Source organism: Notechis scutatus, chromosome Z (genome assembly GCF_049901735.1).
Source record: "Notechis scutatus isolate UNSWTSFEM ecotype Mainland chromosome Z, rNotScu1.2, whole genome shotgun sequence".
NCBI classification, from domain to species: domain Eukaryota; kingdom Metazoa; phylum Chordata; class Lepidosauria; order Squamata; family Elapidae; genus Notechis; species Notechis scutatus.
In genome coordinates, this window is record NC_142025.1 from 58,484,217 (window position 1) to 58,506,705 (window position 22,489).

Consider the following 22,489-nt stretch of genomic DNA (forward strand, 5'->3'; position numbering starts at 1 on the left):
CATTCCTGCGCCGTCAACCGTGGGTGGAGTGCACCCAACTCCATCGGCTCCTTGGTCCTGGTCACAGTATTGCGGGATACCAAGGGCGCAAGTTGTACTGGAGGTTGCGGCCGTGAGTGAGAGGGCAGTTCCGGAACTGGTTGTTTGCTCTTGTGTTGATGAAGCCGGGCATCAATACATAGACATTGTATGACCAACGCATCCAGGGTTAGAGCCCGCTCCGCATGCACCAGCTCATCTTGGATGTCATCAGCCAAGCCCTCCTGAAAGGCATCCATGTGGGCTGACTCATTCCAAGTAGAGTCCATGCAGAGCAGACGAAACTCTGCAATGAATTCTTGCAAAGGACGTTTCCCCTGACGAATGTCCTTCAATCATCTGGCCACAGTTTGGCTCTTAATGGGATTCTCAAACATGACACGTAATTGCTGCTGGAAACCCTGGTAGTCATTTAATAACGGGCTATTTTGTACCAGCAGAGGAGTAGCCCATCTAGCAGACCTGATCTGATAAGAGGCTAATAACAAACCCCACCCTAGCCCGGTCGTCAGGAAAGTCTTCAGGCTGTAGGGGCATGAATAATTGGCACTGTCCCATAAACACCGGGAACATATCAGTCTGTCCCGAGAATTTATCTGGCACAGATACCGGGCATTTCCTAAGGGGGGAAGCTGGGGGAGCCACAGGAGTCTGTAACTGTGCAACATGATTAACCAGTTGAGTTACCTGTTGTTGTAAGACCTGGCTAAGCTGTAAAAGTTGATCAATTTGTTGTTTCTGCTGCTCCACCAGTTGCTTAAGTTGTGTTTGGTCCATCTTGGTCATAAGATGGAGTAAGGCTCAAAGCAAAAATGTTATGTCTCGCCTGTATGCACAGGTGAGAATCCAAAGTTCCAGAGTTCAAATATTCAAGCAAAACAAAACCAGACCCAAAAGAGTTAACTGCTCTGTTTTCACAGTCCTTGGCAGTCTTCCTGGAATCTGTCTGGCTAGTCTGAATTGTCCATAAATCACGACGGCCGCTTCAAACGTATTATTTCGAATCCAAAAAGCACTTTGCTTCGAGCGGGGGAGAGGCATTAGCACGCTCCTTATATATCCCGAAGGGGCGTCAGTCTCTTTAATTAATCATTGGCTTGATGTCACTTTTCTAATTGAGATTGACATCTCAATCTTCTCCTAGTCCTAGCATCAAGCCAGCATCTGGCAGTTTCATCCTCGCTTGAAGCCTCTGGCACATTTTCCTGATTAACAGTTAACACCTGAGGTGCAATCAGGGAGGGAGTTCCAGAAGAGGAAGACGCCTCTGAAACTTCTAATAAATCAGGCTCATCTCTCAGATTCAACTCCTCCTCCTCCCCCAGACTCCTCTCAACGTCGCTCAATAATGCAGGCTCGAATCTCAATGCCAGATCTTCTTCATCACTCGAGCCTACATCTGCTGACGGACCAGGTTCAAACCTCGGAGGCACAACACAAACTATTAAAAAAAAAAACAGACCCCATAAAAGAGGAGGTGGAGTTGCACTGTATGTAAAGGACCACTATATTGCTACAGAAAGCCAGAGATGAAAACCTCCTAGAATGCATATGGGTCAATATAAAAGAAAAAAAGAATGACATGGCCATAGGTGTATAATATAGGCCACCCAGTCAAGCAGAAAAAAATAGATTTCCTTTTTGCCAGCCAACTAACAAACATATGCAGGAAACACACAACAATGGTAATGGGAGACTTCAATTATCCTGATATCAATTGGAAAACTAATTCTGCACCAAGTGAGAAATCAAATAAGTTCCTAACCAACCTAGCTGACAACTTTGTTGTCCAAAAGGTAGAGGGTGAAACTAGAGGGACAGCCATACTGGACTTAATTCTTACAAACAGAGAAGAAGTGATAGAGGGAGTTGAAACTGCAGGAACCTTGGGTGAGAGTGACCATGTCATACTAGAATTCATCATAACACAAACACAAGCAACAGAACATAATAACACCACAGTCTTGGATTTTAAAAGAGCTGATTTCAATAAACTCAGAGAGAACTTGAGAAAGATTCCATGGATGAAAATCCTAAAGGGGAAAACAACTCAAGAATCTTGGGAAACTCTAAAAATTATGATCATAGAAGCCCAGACCAGGAGGGAGCATTTTCTACGGAAGTAGATGAGTCATTAGCAGATGTGGTAGGAGTATCAGTAAAACCTCTACACCGGTAGGTTCCAGGGCTGCATTGAGAGATGCGCAGGTGGGCAGTAGACAACCAGTTTCATCCTAGGGTCCATCAGGGACGTTTGGATATTGGCCCCAAATAATGGTTTGGGATCCACCTCATTTGATGGGAACCCTGACAGACTGGCATTATTTTTAAGCCAAGTTGTGAACCACCTAGAATTATATTCAAATTGCTACCCTTCTCAGTGTTCTATTATCATCGCTATAACGACAGTGTTAACACGTGACACTGCTGATTGGGTGGCAGAGCTGCACAGTGTGCATGTGAAGGAATTGATTGATGTTGGTTTGTTTTTCGACGCACTCAAAGTTCAGTTTGAAGATAGGTCGAGGATACATCAATATGAAGAAGCCTTAATGTCATTAAAGCAGGAGGCAAGGCCTGCTGTAGAATATGTCAGAGATTTCAAAAATTAGCAACTAGGTTGCGCACTTGGCCAGAAAGACTATTGATTAGGGAGTTTAGATCTGGTTTAGACAAAGGATTGAGGCAGGCTTGTCTTTACAGGGCGGTTCCCCAGAAACTGGGGGAATGTATAAAACAGTTGTGGAATTGGATGTGGGACTAAGGGAGTTCTGTCCTATGTTTGGCAGGCCCAAAAGACAACAAATAGGAGCATTAACAGCAAGGGGTAAGGTGGGAGAAGAGGATAAAAGTAATAGTAGAGGAATGGGGCCAATGATGTGTTTTCAATGTCAAGGTCTGGGACATAGGGCAATGGAGTGTCCATCTATAGAAACTGATTTTAGAAAACAGATGGCTCGCATTCATGGGGCCATTCAGTAATGCACAAGGTAGTGGGGTGGCACATGGTACGAAACAAGGGATGGGTAACTCTGAAAGATCTCAAGGGGTGTCACAAAAAGCGGATACAGAGGTAATGACAAATAGACATGAGAAGAAAACACCTGATGGCAAACCACTACCCAGGGTAGTCTCGGGGCTATACAATAGCGGAGAGGACAGTCTGGAGGATGATGATTTGGTGAGTAATCCCATATGACCATTTGTTATACCAGTAGTATTGGAGAATCTAAAAAGAAAATTGAGGAGTCAGTATGGAGCATTGATCGACACTGGATGTACCAGATGTTTAATTAGTAAAAAAGTGGTTGATGAATTACAGTTATCAGTGGAAGATCTGCCCAAACCTATGTGTTTTGAACAAGTTGATGGTTCGTTATTGGGTGGGGGTCCTGCTACAGTAATGATAATCCCTATCAAGCTAGAGATAGGGAGTCATTGGGAGTCTTTATGATTTATTGTAGTACCAGAGATGCAGGAGGCACTAATTTTAGGTCTAATATGGTTAGACAAATGAAAGCCCACGATATGGTGGGAGGACGGTTTCTGGAAGTTACAAATTGCAGTTGGCCCTATGTCCCCTCCATACATGCAAAATAGAGAAGTTGTAACAACTGTAGCTGATTCTGAGAAGATACTTTACCCCGAGGTGTCAAGCATCCAGAAAGTATCCATGATATCAATCACTCCGAGACGTTATCTCTCCAATTGATTTGAGGTATATAAAGATCTGTCAGATGTATTTAGCGAAAGGGAGTGTGAAACATTACTGCCACACAGAACAACTGATTGCGCAATTGATTTAATTCCTGGAGCAAAGTTTCCAAAACCAAGAATGTATGCCATGACTCCAAAAGAGATGGAGGAAATGAGACAATACATAGATAAGAATTTGGCACGTGGATTTATTCAACCCGGGAGATCACATATAGCTGCCCATTTTGTTTAGCGACAAAAAGGATGGTGGATTATGTCTTTGTGTTGACTTCTGGGGCCTCAATGCTATTTGTGTAGACAATGTATACCCCTTACTGCTAACCAACAATTTGTTAGCAAGTTTAGCAACTGACCATTATTTCACTAAATTGCATTTACGTGAAGCTTACTATCGAGTTTGGATACGAGAGGGGGATCAATGGAGAACTACTTTTAATTGCCCCCTTGGAAGTTTCCATTTTAACGTCATGCCATTTGGGCTGCAAGGAGCACCCGCTGTTTTCATGCAACTCATAAATGAAGTATTACAAGAACATTTATATAGTGGCATTTTAGTATACTTAAATGACATCTTGATTTATACTGAAACAATGGAGGAACATGTGGCCTTGGTGAGAAAAGTTCTGAAAAAACTACTTGACGCTAAGTTGTATGTGAAACTCTCGAAGTGCAAGTTTCACTGCACATCGTTGGATTATTTGGGGGTACAGAATATCAAATAAAGGATTAGAGATGAATCCCAATAAAGTCAGAGCAGTAATTGACTGAAAAGCACCAAAAACAAGAAAGCAGTTACAGTTTTCTAGGATTCGCGAACTTCTATTGGCAGTTTATTCCCAAATTTGCATAAACTGCTTTACCACTGACAGAATTGTTAAAAATGAAACATCAATCGCCAAAATCAAGACCCAGCCAACTCCTTGTGTGGTCACAGGAATGTCAGCAAGTGTTTGACAATTTAAAAGCCTTATTTTCCCAAGAGCCCATTTTAAAACATCCTGATACAACTAAAAGTTTTATAGTACAAGCTGATGCAAGTGATGTGGCTGTGGGAGCTGTCCTATTACAGTATAACATGGACGGACAATTACAGCCATGCGCATATACATCGCGAAAATTTACAACTTCAGAGTGATGGTGGGCTATTTGGGAAAAAGAGGCTTTCGCTGTAAAATGGGCACTTAGTACATGGCAACACCTATTAGAATGGTTAAAAGAAAAATTTGAAGTGTGGATGGATCATAAAAATTTGCAAGCGCTACAAAAACCGAGACGAGAAAACTGTCCCCTAAATAAGTGAGCTTTGTATTTTAAACATTTTGATTTTCACTTGCGATATATTCTGGAAGGTAGAAACTACATGGCGGATGCACTATCTCGATTACCTCAATACAATGCATGGAGAGACGAAGTTATTCAACCTATGATTTCTGTGGGAATGCCAACCGAACACATTCAGGTGTTGACCACAAAAGAGATAAGCAAAAAGGAATTATAAGACGCTACAAGAATGGATGTATGGATAAAAACTAATAAAACTGACTGTTTATATAAAGATGGGTTGTTTTGGAGTGGGGATAAAATATATGTTCCATCAAGCTGTCGAAAAAAAGATATTATCCCAATGTCATAATGTTCGGTAGGCCGGACACTTTGGATTTTTGAAAACACTACATTGGGTAAGGCGGCAGTTCTGGTGGCCACACATGAGATCAGAAATTGAACAATACATTAAAGAATGCCACATTTGCACTATTGCGAAACCACGGGTAGGAAAACCTTTGGGACTATTACAAACTGTATCAGATCCCACCTGGCCATGGCAAGACATAGCCATGGACTTTATTGTAGAATTACCCAGCAGTAATGGATACACGGTAATCTGGACTATCATAGACTTGTTTTCAAAACAAGCCCACTTCATACCATGTAAAGGCTTACCTTCGGCAACAAAGTTAGCAAACCTATTTATAAAACACATATATTGACTGCATGGCACGCCCAGGAGAATAATTTCATATAGGCGTGTGCAATTCACGGCACGATTTTGGAGAGCGTTTGTACGTCTTTTAGGATCCTCTCAAGGTCTTAGCTCTGCATACCATCCTAGCACCAATGGTGCTTCTGAAAGAGCTAATGCGATGATTGAGAGATATTTGCGATCATACGTCTCTTCTCAACAGCGGGAATGGGCTGATTTACTTCCATTTGCTGAAGTAGCATATAACAATGCCATACATGAAAGCACAGGATATAGCCCATTCCAAATAGTAAATGGGATAGAATTTGTTCCAATCCCCGATTTACAGTGTGATGATCAACATCCTATGAGTGTCAAAATATGGTCAAAAAAAGTACAGGATAGTGGGGATAAAGTAAAGGATGCTCTAAACAAAACAGCACTAGAATACAAACAACAAGCAAACGAGCATAAAACATTCCAACCAGGCGATTATGTTTACCTATCAACCAAATATATAAAATTACACTTAAATAGTCAGAAACTAGGACCAAAATATATTGGACCTTTCCAAATTACGAAAGTGATAAACCCTGTAACTGTAAAACTTAAACTACTACCACGGTTACACCGAATACATCCTGTGTTTCATGCTAGTTCATGAAGCCTGTAGAACACATTAGTATACCTCAGCTTGAAGAATCTGTAATAGCTGAAGATTCTACACATTGTGAAATTGAAAAAATCCTAGATTCCCAGGTACACAGAAAAGTGTTGCAATATTTAGTGAGATGGAAGGGGTACCCTGAAACAGAGGCAACCTGGGTGAAAGTATCAGATGTATGTGCAGACAGACTGCTAAGGCAATTTCATGTCAAATATCCAGATAAACCTGGACCACAATAGAGCAATAAGCATTGATATAATATATATTGTTTTATAGACTGGTTCCTGATAGAGGGGGAAGCCTGTTGTAACTACGCAACGCACACGTTCGAAATGAAGCCCCGTCGATCAGAAGAATGGCAATTCCCTAAACCGGCATAGACTCTGTATAATAAACACCTGGGGTGTATTGAAAAAGCTGTTTGATTAAGATATGGGAATTAACTATGATGAATATGGTTGAATTGTGGTAATCATGGATGATAAGGGTAATCATGGGTAATCATGGGTAATAAGGGGAAATTATTATAAATACCGGGTTTCGTTGAACTCAGGTTAGAGCCAACTTTATTTTATTTGCTTGACTATTTTCTTGGTGTCCTTGCAGAGGAAGGAATAAAAAGCTTTTGTTTTACAAAATATTGAAGCAAGTTTGTTTTATTTTCTTCATGCATTTGACCTAAAGAGTGGTTGAGACCTCACTGCATTTGGAAAAACACACCCATAATCCACTTTCTGCCACACATTTAACTATAACTTCTGTATATTAGAACATTGCACACGCCTTCCGATTTACTTCCCTAGCCTGCACAAGACTGTTAGACCAGGAGATATGGATTGAGTAAAATGTGGTGAAATTCACTTAACAACACTCTTGCTTAGCAACCAAAATTTTGGGCTCAATTGTGGTCATAAGTGGACTATCTCTGCCTTCCTCTGCATGGTAACCTTGTCCTAGTAAACTCCTCTGCCAATTTTCCTCTCTGTTTGAGGCACCAAAATAATCCAGATTCCAGATGACATAAGGTCTCCTGCTGGAGCAGGGAGTTGGACTAGATGGCCTCCAAGGTTCCTTCTAACTCTGCTATTCTATGATTCTGTAAGCATCTCCTGCTGGAGCAGGGGGTTGGACTAGAACAGGGTCTTCAAACTTACAGCTTTAAGACTTATGGACTTCAACTCTCAGAATTCCTCCTCCAGTCATGTTAGCTCAGGAATTCTGGGAGTTGAAGTCCACTTGTCTTAAACTTGCCAAGTTTGAGGACCCTTGGACTAGAAGATGACTTCTGAGATCCCTTCCAGCCCTAGATTGCTGTGCTGTTCCAAAGAGTCTTCTGAAGCCAGGGTTGGTGTCCTTTCCTTTTTTTCCCTCTCTCCCTCCCACCCTCCTTCCATGTATCTATCTATCCATCCATTCATCCATATATCTCATTTACTTTCTCCTCCCTCCCTTTCTTTCTCTCCCTTCCTTACATCCTCTTTGTCTACCCCTTTTCCTCCTTTCTTTCTTTCTTTTCTTTCTTCTGTCCCTTTCTCTCTCTTTCCCCCTCTTTCTGTTTCCCTGTTTCCCTCTTTCTCTATTTCTATCCCTTCCCTTCCTTCTTCCCTCTCTCCTTCTAAAGCTAGATGAGACCCACCTGAAACACACACACACACTTCCAAGCGCCCACCTGAAACAAACACATACACACACATGCTTCCAAGTGCCCAGCAGCGTCACTCATTACGAGGGTTCTTCTTGGTCAGTCTCCAGTTCCATGTTGCCCCAAAAAAGTGGCAGGCACGGCTTCTGGGTCCAACAAAGGGGCTGCAGGTGGGACTTCCTCCCCTCCCACTTTTGGGGCTGGGAAATTCAAGCAAAGTGTATGCTGCAGCCTTGCCCCCCACCCCCCGCCCGGCCAGCAGCTCTGGGCTAGGCAGCTTGTGTTTGGGTATATGTTAGTTAACCTTGAGGGTGCCAGATACCACTGGTAACACATTTTATATTTTCTTTATAGATCGCCAATTTTGTTATTTTGTAATTTTGATTCCAAATTTTTTCCCAATCTTCCAAATTAATGTTATGCCCTACATTCCTTGCCCATGCAATCATTGGGCCTTTAGCTATTTGTTCTGCCATTTTGTACTCTAACAGGTCTTTTCCCTCCAATATTTTATCTAATTGATTTGGTTTTATCTCAATTCCAAACTCTTCCATGTCTTTTTTATATCTTGTCTTGAGTTGTAAATATGGCCACCACTCTATTTTCATCCCTTGCTCTCTAATTTCTTGATTTGTCTTTAATCTTCCTTGGGAATTTAATACATCATAATACCTAATTTTTCTTCCAGTTTCTAATGCATTGGGGTGGATCAATGCCTTCATGATGGAAACCCATCCTGGGATCTTCATATAATGTTTGTGTTTAATCTCTTTCCACACTTTCAATAGTGAACTTCTAATTAAATGCCTATTAAAGTGTGTATAACTTTTGTTTCCAGGGTTCCACATGAAGGCATGCCACCCCGTTTCCAAATCATGCCCTTCTAGAATTAAAACTTTTTTGTTTCTCAAATTGGCCCAGTCTTTAATACATGTTAAGATTGCTGCTTTATGATATAGTTCCCAGGCAGGGAGTCCAAATCCACCTTGCATCTATTATCTTGTAAGGAGCTTAATTTTATTCTAGGTTTTTTCCCTGACCAAATAAATTTCATGGTAATTTTATTTAATTAATTTTTAAAAATTATCTAATTTAATTGGAATAGTTTGAAAGAGAAATAATATTCTTGGCAAGATGTTCATTTTAATAGTCACAATTCTTCCTAACATTGATAATTGCAGTTTCCCCCATGTTTCTAAATCTATTTTTATTTCTAGTACCAACTTTACATAATTATCTTCTTTTATTGTTGAACATCTTGTCATGAGCCAAATTCCTAAATATTTAATTCTTTTTACAATTTGTATGCCCATTACCTCTTCTAATTTCTTTTTTTGTTTTTCTGCTAGAGTTTTTGTTATCATTTTAGTTTTATCCTTATTAATTGTTAAACCTGCCAACTTTCCATATCTCTCTTTAATTAATTTTTGTCCTGATTTTATTGGTTCTTCTACGAAGAATATAAGGTCGTCTACAAATGCTTGGGCCCTGTATTCTTCATTTCTGATTCTTAATCCTTTTATTTCTGAATTCTGTCTAATTCTTCTCAACAAAATTTCTAGTGTCGTGATAAAGAGTAGAGGTGAAAGTGGGCATCCCTGCCTGACTCCCTTTCCTATTTCAAATGAATTAGTCATTTCTCCATTGATTATTATCCAGGCTTTTTGGCTTGAATATATTGACTCTAACATTTTTTCAAATTTGTTCCCGAATTTCATTTCCTTTACTTGTTGCCTCAATTTACCTTATCAAAGCCTTTTTGAGCATCCAGAAAAACTAGTGTAGCCTGTTTTTCTGGATGTGCCTCATAGTATTCCAGGGTATCAAGTACTATTGTTTTTAAATTGTCTTGTTGGAAGAAAACCATTTTGATCGGTATGTATATATCTACTTAGTATTTTTTTAGTCTCTCAGCCATTATATTCATAAATATTTTATAGTCGGCATTCAACAAGGAAATTGTTTTTTGTTTACTAATTGCTTCTTTTATTTCCTCCATAATAATCTCTTCATTTAACCTTTCCCTTTCTTCTTCTGTTAGTATTGGAATATTTTCTTCCTCTAGATACTGTTTAATTCTCTCTTTACTCATATTTTCTTGTTTGTAAAGTTCACAAAAATATTCCAGTACTATTTATTTTTTCTTTTCCATATTATTTTTTATCTTTCCCTCCTTATCTTGTAGTTGCTGAATCCATCTCTTTTTCCTTCCTTAACCTATATGCAAGCCACCTTCCTGGCTTATTTGCGTTTTTGAAATAATTTTGCTTTACTAATTTCAATGGTCTTAAATTTTTTTCTGTTCTAATATATTCAATTTATGTTTAGCTAAACTACATTTATCTATAATTTGCTCATTCTCTGGTGCTAATTGTGTTTGTCTTTCCAATTCTCTTTTTTTATATATAAATTTTTTTATTTTTTAAAACAAACATACACAAACAAAACATAAAAACATAAAGCCATCTTCCATTTTATATACATAGTGTGTCCGTTGGTTACAAAACTTTTGTGCTATCCTTTCATAGTCATTACTCACAGTTTATATAAATTCTCACATTGTCAAACTAACATATGCTTATATATTTATCAGTTATTAATATTCATAACTAAACTATTTATATGATCATTTTATATGAGATATTCTAGATTTTATTATGAAATTTATATTGTACTTTCATCCAATGGTTTTATATATATATATATATATATATATATATATATATATATATATATATATATATATATATATATATATTATATTATATTATATTATATTATATTTTACATCGATCTATTAAGCTTCCATTACAAATTTTCCTAGTCTATTACATTACATTACTTTTTATCCAACCATTGATAAAACAAATCCCATATCATATAAAATTGTTTATCTTCTTGTTCTCTAATGTCCATAATTTTCTTAATTTACTCATTTCAGCACAGTCCATAATTTTCTTAATAACTTCCTCCTGTATAGATAGATATTTTATCATTTTTCCAATTCTTAGCAAATACAATTCTAGCCGCTGTTAAAACATTTACAATCAAATATTTCAGTTCTTTATTGTATATTTCTGGTATAATTCCCAATAAAAATATCTCTGGTTTAAAGTCTATGTGTTGTTTTATCATTTTTTTCCAACCATGTGTGGATTTTAGTCCAATATCTTTTTGCATCCAAACATGTCTACCACATATGGTAATATCAACCAGGTATCTGATGACATTTCAACATTTATCCGATTTGTTCTTAAACATTCTTGCAATTCTTGTTGGGGGTAGATGTCACCCGTAAAACACCCGTAATTTTCTTTATAAGCAGTTGCCATTGTCATTTTATAATTTTGAGACCACAATTTTTGCCATTTCTGTAAATCAATCCCATATCCAAAAATTTCCCCCCCCCAAACAATCATTGTTTCTTTAACTTGTTTTTCCTCCAATTTAAATTCTAATAAAGGTCCACAGAGTTTTTAAATTACCTTTTCATCAGTACCCATCAAAATTTTATCTAAATCAGTCAACTTATCATAGACACCTTCTGTTTTACGATCTTTATCAAATCTAGATTGTATTTGCAAATATGAAAACCAATTCATTTTTATACCTTGTTCTTCCAATGGTTGCACAGATTTAAGTTCACCTTTTCATTCAATATCTCACCATATCTGTTTGTTCCTTTTTATATATTATTGGATAAGAAAAAGCTTCAATGGTAGATATTCATAATGGAATTTTTAAGTAGTATTGTCTTTTTATCTTCTCCCAATTTAAAAACAATGCCTCTTGAATATAATGTCTTCTAAAATACCCGTGTTTTAGTTCCCTTACGTCAGAGGAAAGCATGCCATCCCCAAAGCAAGTCATGTCCTTCTAAAGTCAATAATCTACTGTTCCTTAATGTTATCCATTCCTTTACCCACATCAGGTTTGTCGCCTGATAATATAATTCCCAGTTGGGCAAAGCAAACCCTCCTCTTATTCTTGCAACTTGTAACAGTTTAAGTTTTATTCTTGCTTTCTTACCCTGCCAGATGTATTTCACCACAATTTTATTTAAGTCTTCGAAAAACTCTTTCCCTAATCAAATTGGAATTGTCTGGAATAGATATAAAATTCATCTTAATTGTAGATATTCTCCCAATCAATGATAACTGTAAATTTTCCCATTTTGTCAAGTCTGTTGCAATCTGTTGTTTGAGTTTAAAATAGTTATCCTCCTTCAATGTACTACATCTTGGTGTAATATATATCCCTAAATACTTGACCTTATTTGTGACTTGTATTTCTAAGGCTTCCTCCAACTCTTTCTTTCATCTTGCTAAAATGTTCTTTGTTAATATCTTTGTTTTATCTTTATTTATTTTCAAACCTGCTACTTTTCCATATTCTTCTATCCTTTCTATTAATTTAGGTGCTGTTTCCAGTGGATCCTCTAATATAAATGCCAGGTCATCTGCAAAAGCTTGCAATTTATATTCTTCCTTTTTAATTTTCATTCCTTTTATTTCTTTTTCTTATCTAATATTCCTATTCAACACTTCCAATGTTAACACAAACAGCAGAGGTGACAGTGGGCAACCTTGTTTAGTCCCTTTTCTTATATATAGACTCTGTTAAGTCTCCATTTATCATAACCTTTGCAGTTTGTTTATGATATATCGTTTCAATGGCTTGAATAATTTTTTTTACCACAGCCCTTTTGTACCAGTTGCAATAACATAAATTGCCAACTCACATTATCAAAGGCTTTTTGTGCATCTAAAAACATCAAGGCCATTTGCTTTTCAGGATGTCCCTCATAGTATTCTAATGTATCCAGAATTATTCTCATATTGTCTTTGTCTCTTTGGCAGAAATCCATTTTGATCAGCATGGATAAAATTATTTAAGTATCTTTTCAGTCTTTCTGCCAAGATTGAAGCAAAAATTTTATAGTCTGTATTTAATAGGGAAATAGGTCTATAGTTTTTAACTTGCTATGGGTCTGTATCTTCCTTCGGTATAATGTAATATATGCTTTTGGCCATGTTTTGGGTATTCTCTTCTTTGACATAACTTCATTCAAGACTTCTAATAGTTGAAAATTCAGTATTTCCTGGAAAGTCTTGTAAAATTCCGCTGGCAATTCATCTGGACCTGGTGCTTTTCCAGCATTCTGTTTTTTTAAGGCTTCTGTTAATTCCATCATCGTTATGTTCCCTTCTAACATTGTTTCAATGTCTTTAGGTATCAGGGGTAACTTCACTTTCTGTACATATTGCTTAATTTTTCCTTCTTGAATATTATCTTGATAATACAGTTTTCCATAATAATCTTGTATAATTTTTTTCTTCTCCTCATTTCCATAGCAAACATGTCCTTCTTCATCTATTAATTGACTAATCGTTCTTGATTCTCTTTCCTTTCTCAATTTATAGGCTAACCATCTGCCTGGTTTATTTGCATCTTCAAAGTAATTCTGTTTAGCATTTTTATTTTTTTGTGCTAATTCCTCTTTTTCCATTAATCCCATTTTATTAGTCCCATTTTATGTTTAGTTATGTCCATTTTAATTTTAATGTATTTTTTGTGGAAACTTCTGTAATTCTTTTTCCAGTCTCTTATAGTCATCTTCCAGTATTTTGAAAGTCTTTTTCTGTTTTATATTTCTTTTCCTTGTATAATCTATTATCAAGCCTCTTGTGTAGGCCTTCATAGTGTCCCAGAGGTTCTGTAAAGATGTATCCTCGTTTTTATTTTCTTTAAAAAAGAAAATCAATTCTCTTTCCATTTTCTGTTTAAAGTATTTTCCCTTCAATATAGTATTATTTAAGTCCATCTAGATCTCCTCTTTTGTCCTTTCCAAATTATGGATTATGGTCTGCCCAAGTACTTGTTTCTATTTCAATTTCTCGTATATTAGAAATAAGTTCTGCTGACATCCATATCATATCTATTCTAGACCATGATGCATGTCTGTTTGAATAAAAAGTATATTGCTTATTTTCCACATTTCTCTCTCTCCATGCATCTTTTAAGTTTGTTTCCTCTGTCATTCAAAAGAAGGATTTTGGTAGCGTCTTTCTAATTTTCTTTGTTGGTTTCTGTGTTTTATAATCCAATTGATCATTAATTATTCCATTGAAATCTCCCATCATACAACTATTAACATCCAGTTCAATTATTTTCATATATAATTTCCTATAGAAATCTTCTTGGTTATTATTTGGAGCATAAATTGCTATTAAAAGTGTTTTTACATTATTATCCATTATTTCCACCATCAAAATCCTTCCATCATCATCTGTGTAGATTGGTTCTGCCAGAATTGTATCTCTAATATATAAGACCACATCTCTTTTTTTACATTGTGTCAACGATGTGAATAATTTCCCTATTTTTTTGTTTCAATATATATTCATGTTGTTTTTTAATATGTACTTCTTGTAGACAGATTATATCAAACTTTAATTTCTCTAATTTATGAAATACTTTTTTTCTTTTAGTAACTAAATTAAGTCCATTTATGTTAATCATAATCAATTTTCTTTTATTCATATTAGGCTTTGTAGGAGGGTTTTGTTGCTCTAGTAGATCTTAGTAGATTGCTCTCTGGGTACACCACCTATTACACCTTTTTCTTTTTCAATTACTGCTATACACTCCTCTTGAAATTCAATTAGCAATTCTTTTTTTTTGTGTCTTCCTCCTTTCTTCTAAGATATTCTAAATAGAATAGCTCCGCTCTTTCGACTGTATCAATTCTGTGTCTTTGTTCCTGCCAGGTGAACAAGAGACCTTCTGGTATCAACCATCTGTAATTTACTCCTCTTTTAAGTAACTCTTTAATAAAAAATAACTATTCTCTTCTCATCTCTTACTCTTCTTGGTACCTGTTCCAGCACCACTAGTTCTTTATCTTTGTACTTTAATGTTTTCTCTCTTGCCACCTGCAGTATCTGTGTTTTGTTTTCTTAGTAAATCTGATATGAACTTCTCTTGGTAACTTATTTCTCATTGCATATCTTGTATAGACACGGAACACTTCATCCATCCCATTCATCATCTTCTCTTTGGTTATCTCTAACACTTCTGCCAGTATTTCTATCATTATTTCAGCAAGGTTTCCACCCTTTTCTTCTTCTACATTTTGGAATCTCAGATAGAATTCTGATCTATCAATTTCCCATCCTAATGGTCCACTCCTTCTTTGTATATCTTTGTATATCTGGTCCACTCCATCTCTTTGTATATCTTGTTCTTCAATTTTCTTAAATCTATCCTCATATTTCATCATCATCTGTTGGATATTCTCTACTTTCTCATCTGTCTTTTCAGTTCTTTGCTCAATATTCTCCATTCTCTTTTCAATCTTTTGGACTCCTTGCATAATCATCTGCAATGTCACTTCCTTCTCTTTCTCCTGTTGTTACATCATTTGTATTGATCATTGTCCTCTGGATGGTGAAGAGGAAGCTATTGGTATTGAAGAAGCTGGGGCTGTTGTCTTTCTACTCATCTTGTAATACTTCGCAATAAAAAAAGAAAAAAGAAAGAAAAAAGAAAACAAAAGCAAGCAGCTGCCACTCCAAAAATAAAAAGGAGGAGAAAATCTTCAGGCACTTGTATACCTTAATCCAATTGGTTCCAAGAGTATGCAAAAAAGGGGGGGAGAAAAAAAATGTAAAAAGGGGGAACAGGTAAAAAAAGTAGAGAAGATTTTTAAAAAAGGATAAAGGGAAAGAAGAAAACAAGATTAAAAAATAATAGTCTATGTATTTCCCTTAATAAAAAAGGAAGCAAAAGAAAAAATACAGTCTAGTTCCTGGGTTAAAAGGCTAAAATCCAAACATAAAAATCCAACTAGAGGGGTGGTAAAAAAAAGAAAAAAAAGAATAGCAAGCAATTCTAACAAAAAGCAAGCCACTGCCACTAAATATCCAAAGCTCTTTAGTAAATCAAATTAGACTTTCCAGTTCCAGTATTTTCAAGGTCACTTCAATCTTCTTTCTTTCAACTTCAACTCCAGACTCCGGATATCTATAGTTTCACAGATGAGCACCTGTATAAACAATCTACCATGGTCATCCCACTATCTTTTTCAGTAAAAAGCTCAGAGTCCTTGAATGTAACACCAATACACAAACAAGTAAGAGAGAAAAGAAAGCAATATATCCAAGCCTCTAGGTGGCAGTGCTACTTATTTTCCTTCACTTTCACTTCCCCTCATATATCCAAAGCCAGGAACAGATAAAAAAGTAAAAAAAAAAAAAATTAAAAAGGGAAAGAAATAAATCTCAAATCAGAAAGAATCTTAATCAAAACAGACTTTCAAGAGAATTGTTAAAGAAAATAAAAAAATTAAGAAAGACCAGTCCAGTTTAAAATTGAGAAGCTTTGCCAAATTCTAAGTTCAATAAAAAGGGGAAAAAACCTTCAGTTTAACTAGCTTAATTTCGCTGCTTGACCTCTTTTCTCTTCACTTTTGATTTCACTTTAAGTCTTTTAGGGTGTTCTCTCCAAAAAATAGCAAGTAAAAATTCATCTCACCAAACTGAAAAACTTTCTTCTGATCTGTTCTATTCCGGAGCTGTCCCAACTTCAGCAGCTTGAATGGCTGCCTCTCCGCTGGTGGCAAAAATGGCTTCTCCTGGATCTACCAGGGACTTTGAGGTATCCCTGGGATCAACAGGACGTGCCCTTATCGATCACCATCTCTATGGGCCGGTTTAGGTCCAGTGAGACTGTCCAACAGCAGAGATATCAACCGTGATCTTGGAGCATCAAGGTTGCACGTCGTACCACCGCAACGCCAGCTCCACCTCCCCATCTTTCCAATTTTCTAATATCATTCTGTAACTCATTACTTTCTTTTTCTCTTTCTTTTTTCTTTCTAGCATTATATGCAATTGTTATTCCTCTTAGATAGGCTTTCGTTGTATCCCAGAGATTGTGTAAAGAGGTGTGTTCTTTTTTATTTACATCAAAAAAACATTTCTAGTTCTTTTTTTAAACTTTGCTATATATTCTTTGTCTCTCAGGGTCTATGGGTTCAATGTCCACCTTTCTCTTTGTTTTGTTTGACCTTTCCATATTACTATTATGGAGTTATGATCTGCCCACATATTTGGTGCTATTTCTATTCGTACTATGTCTTTCATTAGGGTTTTATTTATCCATGTCATGTCAATTCTTGACCATGATTTGTGTGGAATAGAATAAAAGGTGAACTGCTTTTCCTTTGGATTGTATATTCTCCATATATCAATTAGGTTCTGTTCTTCTATCATGTTAAAAAAAAGTTTTGGGGAGTGTTTTTCTTTTTCTTTTTTTGACTGGTACTTTGATAATCTTTTTTTATATCCGAGACTGTGTTGAAATCCCCTATTATGCAAATTTCTTCTTTGCCTAATTTAAGAATTTTTTCATGTATTTTTTGCAGTACATTTCTTGTTGTTTGTTGGGAGCATATATTACAACTAATAGAATTTTCTTCTGTTCCCATACTATTTCTAATATTAATGTTCTCCCTACCGAATCTTCTACTTCTTCTCTAACATATACTGCTACTCCTCTTTTTTTCCCCTCCACTAATGCTGCGTATAAGTTTCCTAATTTTTTATATTGCAAAAATCTCTTATCTTGGGCTCTAACATGTACTTCCTATATACTATATCCATTTTTTGTTTTGCCATTTTTTTCAGAGTTTGATTCCGTTTTGATGGGGAGTTAAGTCCATTTATATTTACTGATAATATCTTCAAGTTATTATCCATTTTCTCTCTTTGCCTTTACCAATTAGTTCCTGCTATTCCTTGCTTCTGTTTGTGTTCTTATTCTGTTTTCTTCTTGTGGTCTTTCTTCCTTCTTCCTTTCCTCCTCTTCCTGCTCTTTTCCATTCTTTTCCAGTTGTTGATCATCTTGACTAGCCGATTCCAGTTCCTCTCTGCTACTATCAAGTTCCTCTGTGCCTATTAGTTGTACGTGGAATTATTTCTCTTTCTCCAATGTGTCAATCTTGACTTTCTTCCCTTGCCTCTGGTGTAATCCACCTAAACAATATATTATTTTTGTTGAGTCAGGCGGACAGAAAACAATATTCTTTCCTTTGTTCTCGAACTCTTTTCGGGATCTGTTTTAACGTTATGATCTCTTTACCATTATATGTCATAGGTTCCTTTCTAGTAATCTTATAAATTATGTCCCTCACCTTTTTCCAAGCAAAACGGGCATGAACCTCTTTTGGTAGTCTAAATTTTCTGGCATCATTTGTATAGATTCGGTAGACTTTGTCTAATTCATTGATTATCTCACTCTTCTCTCTTTGGAGTGCCCCTGCAATAGTCTCTGCCATTATTTCTGTCAGATCTTCCTCCTTCGTCTCTACCACATTCTGAAAACGTAAGTAGAATGAGGCCCTCTCCATCTCCAACTGGATCTACTTCTTTGTCTCTTTCTTGCATTCTTTGATCTACTGACTCTAATTTTTGTTCTGTTTTTTCCATTCTTTTTTCAATCATTTGGAGTCTTTGTTCATTCTTTTGTAGAACTTCTTGAATCTGGCCAACTTTCTCATCCAACTTCTGAATATCCTTTCTCACTTCTCTCTTCACCTCCTCCATCTCTGTTTTCATTTCTCCATGGTTCTTAGTCATGTTTTCCTGTAATTTCATCATTGTCTCCTGAATTGTTAACAGTGTTGCTAGCATGGTCTGTGTATTCATTGTAGCTGTTGTTTTCTCTGTTGTGAGCATTCCTTCAATGGTTCTTTGTGTAGATGGAGATAAAATCACTGTAGCTGTTGTCAGGGTAGGTTTCTTCCCAGTCTTCACTACTGTTGTTGTAATGCTTGTCATTTATTGAATTAATTTGGTTTGTTGTCCTAATATTCTTTCTATCTTATCCCACAACACCATTCAATGCTCACTATTTCTCTAGGTTCTATCACAGTCCTTATTCTTCCCTGTAATCTACCTCTCAATGACTTATATTAATTCTTAAATGAATCAAGAACTTTCACAAATTAATTAATCTATACAGTTATACAAATCAATCCCAAAATCCAAAGTTATTTATATTAATTCCTTGCCACTATATTACTTCTTAATATTCTTATACTGTATATTTCTATTTATTTTTACCTTAAAACTTTATATTACTTTAATGCATTTAATATTAAACTGCTTAAACAATTAATTAACAATTAAACTTATCTAAATAAATTCTTATCACTAATAATCAATTTAAATATATAAATTTACTATACTTATTTTACAGTACATTTGATAGTAATAAGGACTTACTAATATCGGCAAACAATACAATTCTTAGGATAGTTCAGTCAATAAGTTTCTTAGAAAATCTCTAAAGTTCTTTAACTTATATTATAGTATATAGCTATATTATAGTATATAGCTACTTAAACAGTCACTTTACACTCTATTTGTCATATAAATCATTCAGTATATATTCAAGTATTTAAATATTTTAGCTTCTAATATAATCACTAAGGAAAAAGAGAAAAAAGATGGGGAGAAAAGAGGAGAAGCAAATAAAAATGTCGTTTAGTCACAGTATTTTTAAATATACAGACAATATTTCTTATAATCACAACTTTCCTTTCGTTCTACGCAAAGGTTTTTCTATGTGTTCCAACCAGTTCATTTAAGTCTTACTGTAACATTAGATGTAGTGTATTTAAAGAGTTAACTTTCACTTTCTTCTTCAAAATGTCTGACTTTCAATTTTCTGCACTGTCAGAGACACTTTCCCCCCCAGATCTTTTAACTATGTTTCTTCTTCTGTTACAATAATGTTGTTCTTTTAGGAACACAAAAGTTTCAATCATCCTGTTTCAAACAATCCACTTTCACTTCCCCTCTTCACTTAGTTCGTATATAGTCTATCACTTAATCTTCTTTATTCAATCTTTCACTATTGCCAGCATCCTTTCGTCCTCTCCCTTATTCGCTCTCCTCACTGTATTCATTGTTCAGGTGCCGTTTTGAGCCTTTCCTCTCGCCATCTCTTTCTGGGTTCGTTTTGACAGTTCCACTCTCTTTCGGTTTCACCATTCACACCGCTTCTTCACACCGTACTCTCTCTTTGCTTCCTTTTCCTATCTTGTGTGTCATCTGATCTCTGGGTCAGCCACCAAAGTCTGTCCCTTAAGAGCCAGTTTCGAGGGCTCCTCCGATCGCACTGCTGGGGATTGCACCTTCCCTCTTCAGCTCCGAAAGTTCCCCTCTCCATCACCAATCCCCCCAGGAACGATTTAGCCTCTGTTGGCTCTCAAAACGCTGAAGATTGGCAATGAAGAACAGAGCGCTATTCCTTCATGCCGCTCGACACATGCTGCCACTGGAAGTCGAACTTTTCCTATTTCAATCAAGAAGAATGAACTTCTGAAATCTGGGTGTTTCAAAAGGAATCCTTTATTGAGATTAGACAATTCAAGTAGGGATTCAAAAGCAGTGTCTAACGTCCCTCAGACATGCAGTGATAGATAAGGGAGTTTAGGACCCTCCCCTTATCTTGATATTTATTTTGTAAAACAAAGAATCAACATGTTAATTCCCCCTCCCCTCTTCTGAGAATGATCTTCTGAAGGGTTTCTCAGGAAACATCTCCCAGCTGGAATTTTTATGGTCCCTTTTCTTTTGCTGCCTCTTCCAGAGGTGACAAGTTTCCGGGGCATCTGGTTTCAGTCTCTCAGTTGTATATCAAGTGTAGGTTATACAAATTCAATATAAGATTTAATATATTCAAGTTACATCAAAAAAGGATTTCTTTTACCAACTTCCCTCCCCTCTTCTTTTTCCATTGGCAGATACACGGATCTGACACTGGGCCAGCCTAGTGGGAGGGAATTTCAGGTTCTGGGGTGTGTATTTCAGGCATGGGGCTGTATTCCTGGCCTGTGGCTAATTGAAATGGAGTGAACCCAGTGCTGCTGTGGACCGAGTTGTTATATGCTACCTCTGCAAAAGGGAGGAGGTCAGTCCAATTGTCCTGTTGGTAATTAATAAAACATCTTAAATATTGTTCTAATACGCTGTTCGCGTGTACAGAACCGCCATTCATCTGGGGGTGATTTGATGATGACAACCCCTGGGTAGTGCCTAATAGGTTTAAAAACGCCCGCCAAAATGTGGATGTGAATTGTACACCCCTATCTGAGATAATGTGTTGGGGAGCTCCATGAAGGTGATAAATGTGTATTAAAAACATCTTTGCCAAGGCCTTGGCCGTTGAGATATTTTGGCATAGAACAGTCTTTTGGAGTAGGACTGCTTCAACTGCTATATCACTCACGTCTGCTTGGATTACAAAAGGTTGTTTGGGATCTGGGTGTTTCAGGATTGGTTCTGCTGAGAACAGACATTTGAGTTTTTCGAATGCCACTTGGCATTCCATTGTCCAGATAAGGGATTGCCTTAGTTTGGGTTTCTCCCCCCCCCCCATCTTTAAAAAGTTTGTGATGGGGAGGGCGATATTTGTAAAAGCTGGAATGAACTGGCGATAAAAGTTCACAAACCCCAGGAAGCTTTGCAGTTGTTTGAGGGTATGAGGTGGTTCCCAATTGATAACAGCTTTTACTTTCTGTGGATCCATCTCTATTCCCTCGTGGGATATGCTATATCCCAAGTAGTCAATTTTTTTCTTGGTGGAATTCGCATTTAGAGAGTTTTGCGTATAGTTTGGCATTCAAGAGTTTTGTGAGAACTGCCCGGAGTAACTTAATGTGTTCTTCTTCTGTTTCTGTGTAGATTAAAATATCAAGATAAACAAGCACCCCTTTATATAAAAATTCATGGAGGGTCTCATTAATAAATTGCATGAACACGGCCGATGCACCTTGTAATCCAAAAGGGAGCACTTTATATTGGTAGCATCCCAGTGGGGTGTTAAAAGCCATCTTCCACTCATCCCTTCCCTTATTCTAATGTGGTAGTATGCCTCTCATAGGTCTAACTTTGAAAACAAATTCTCTTTGGAGAATTGGGCTAACATGTCCATGAGGGGGAGTGGATATATATTCTCCATGCTAATTGTGTTTAATTTTTTGTAATTCACACACAGACGCAAGGAGCCATCTTTCTTTTCATGGAATAATACTGCAGCAGCTATTTTTGGTCGGGTGGGTTAGATGAAGCCCCTTTTTAGATTTTTATCAATAAATGCTCTGAGTTCTTTTAGTTCTCAGGGAGACATGCAGTACATTTGCGGTTTTGGAAGTTTAGCCCCTGGTAGGATCTCGATAGCGCAGTCTGTGGCACGATGGGGTGGGAGATCATCCAAAGCCTCCTTGCTAAATGCTTGGGTTAATCCTGATACTCGTTGGGGATGTTAATGGGTTTAGCCGACTGTCTGGTCATGGCTGATTCTCTGTTCTCTGTTCCTTTCGTTATCCTTTCCTCAGAGCTATTTGCAAATGCTAAGTCTCTCTGTAAATGTATTCTTCCTCTCCTCCAATTTA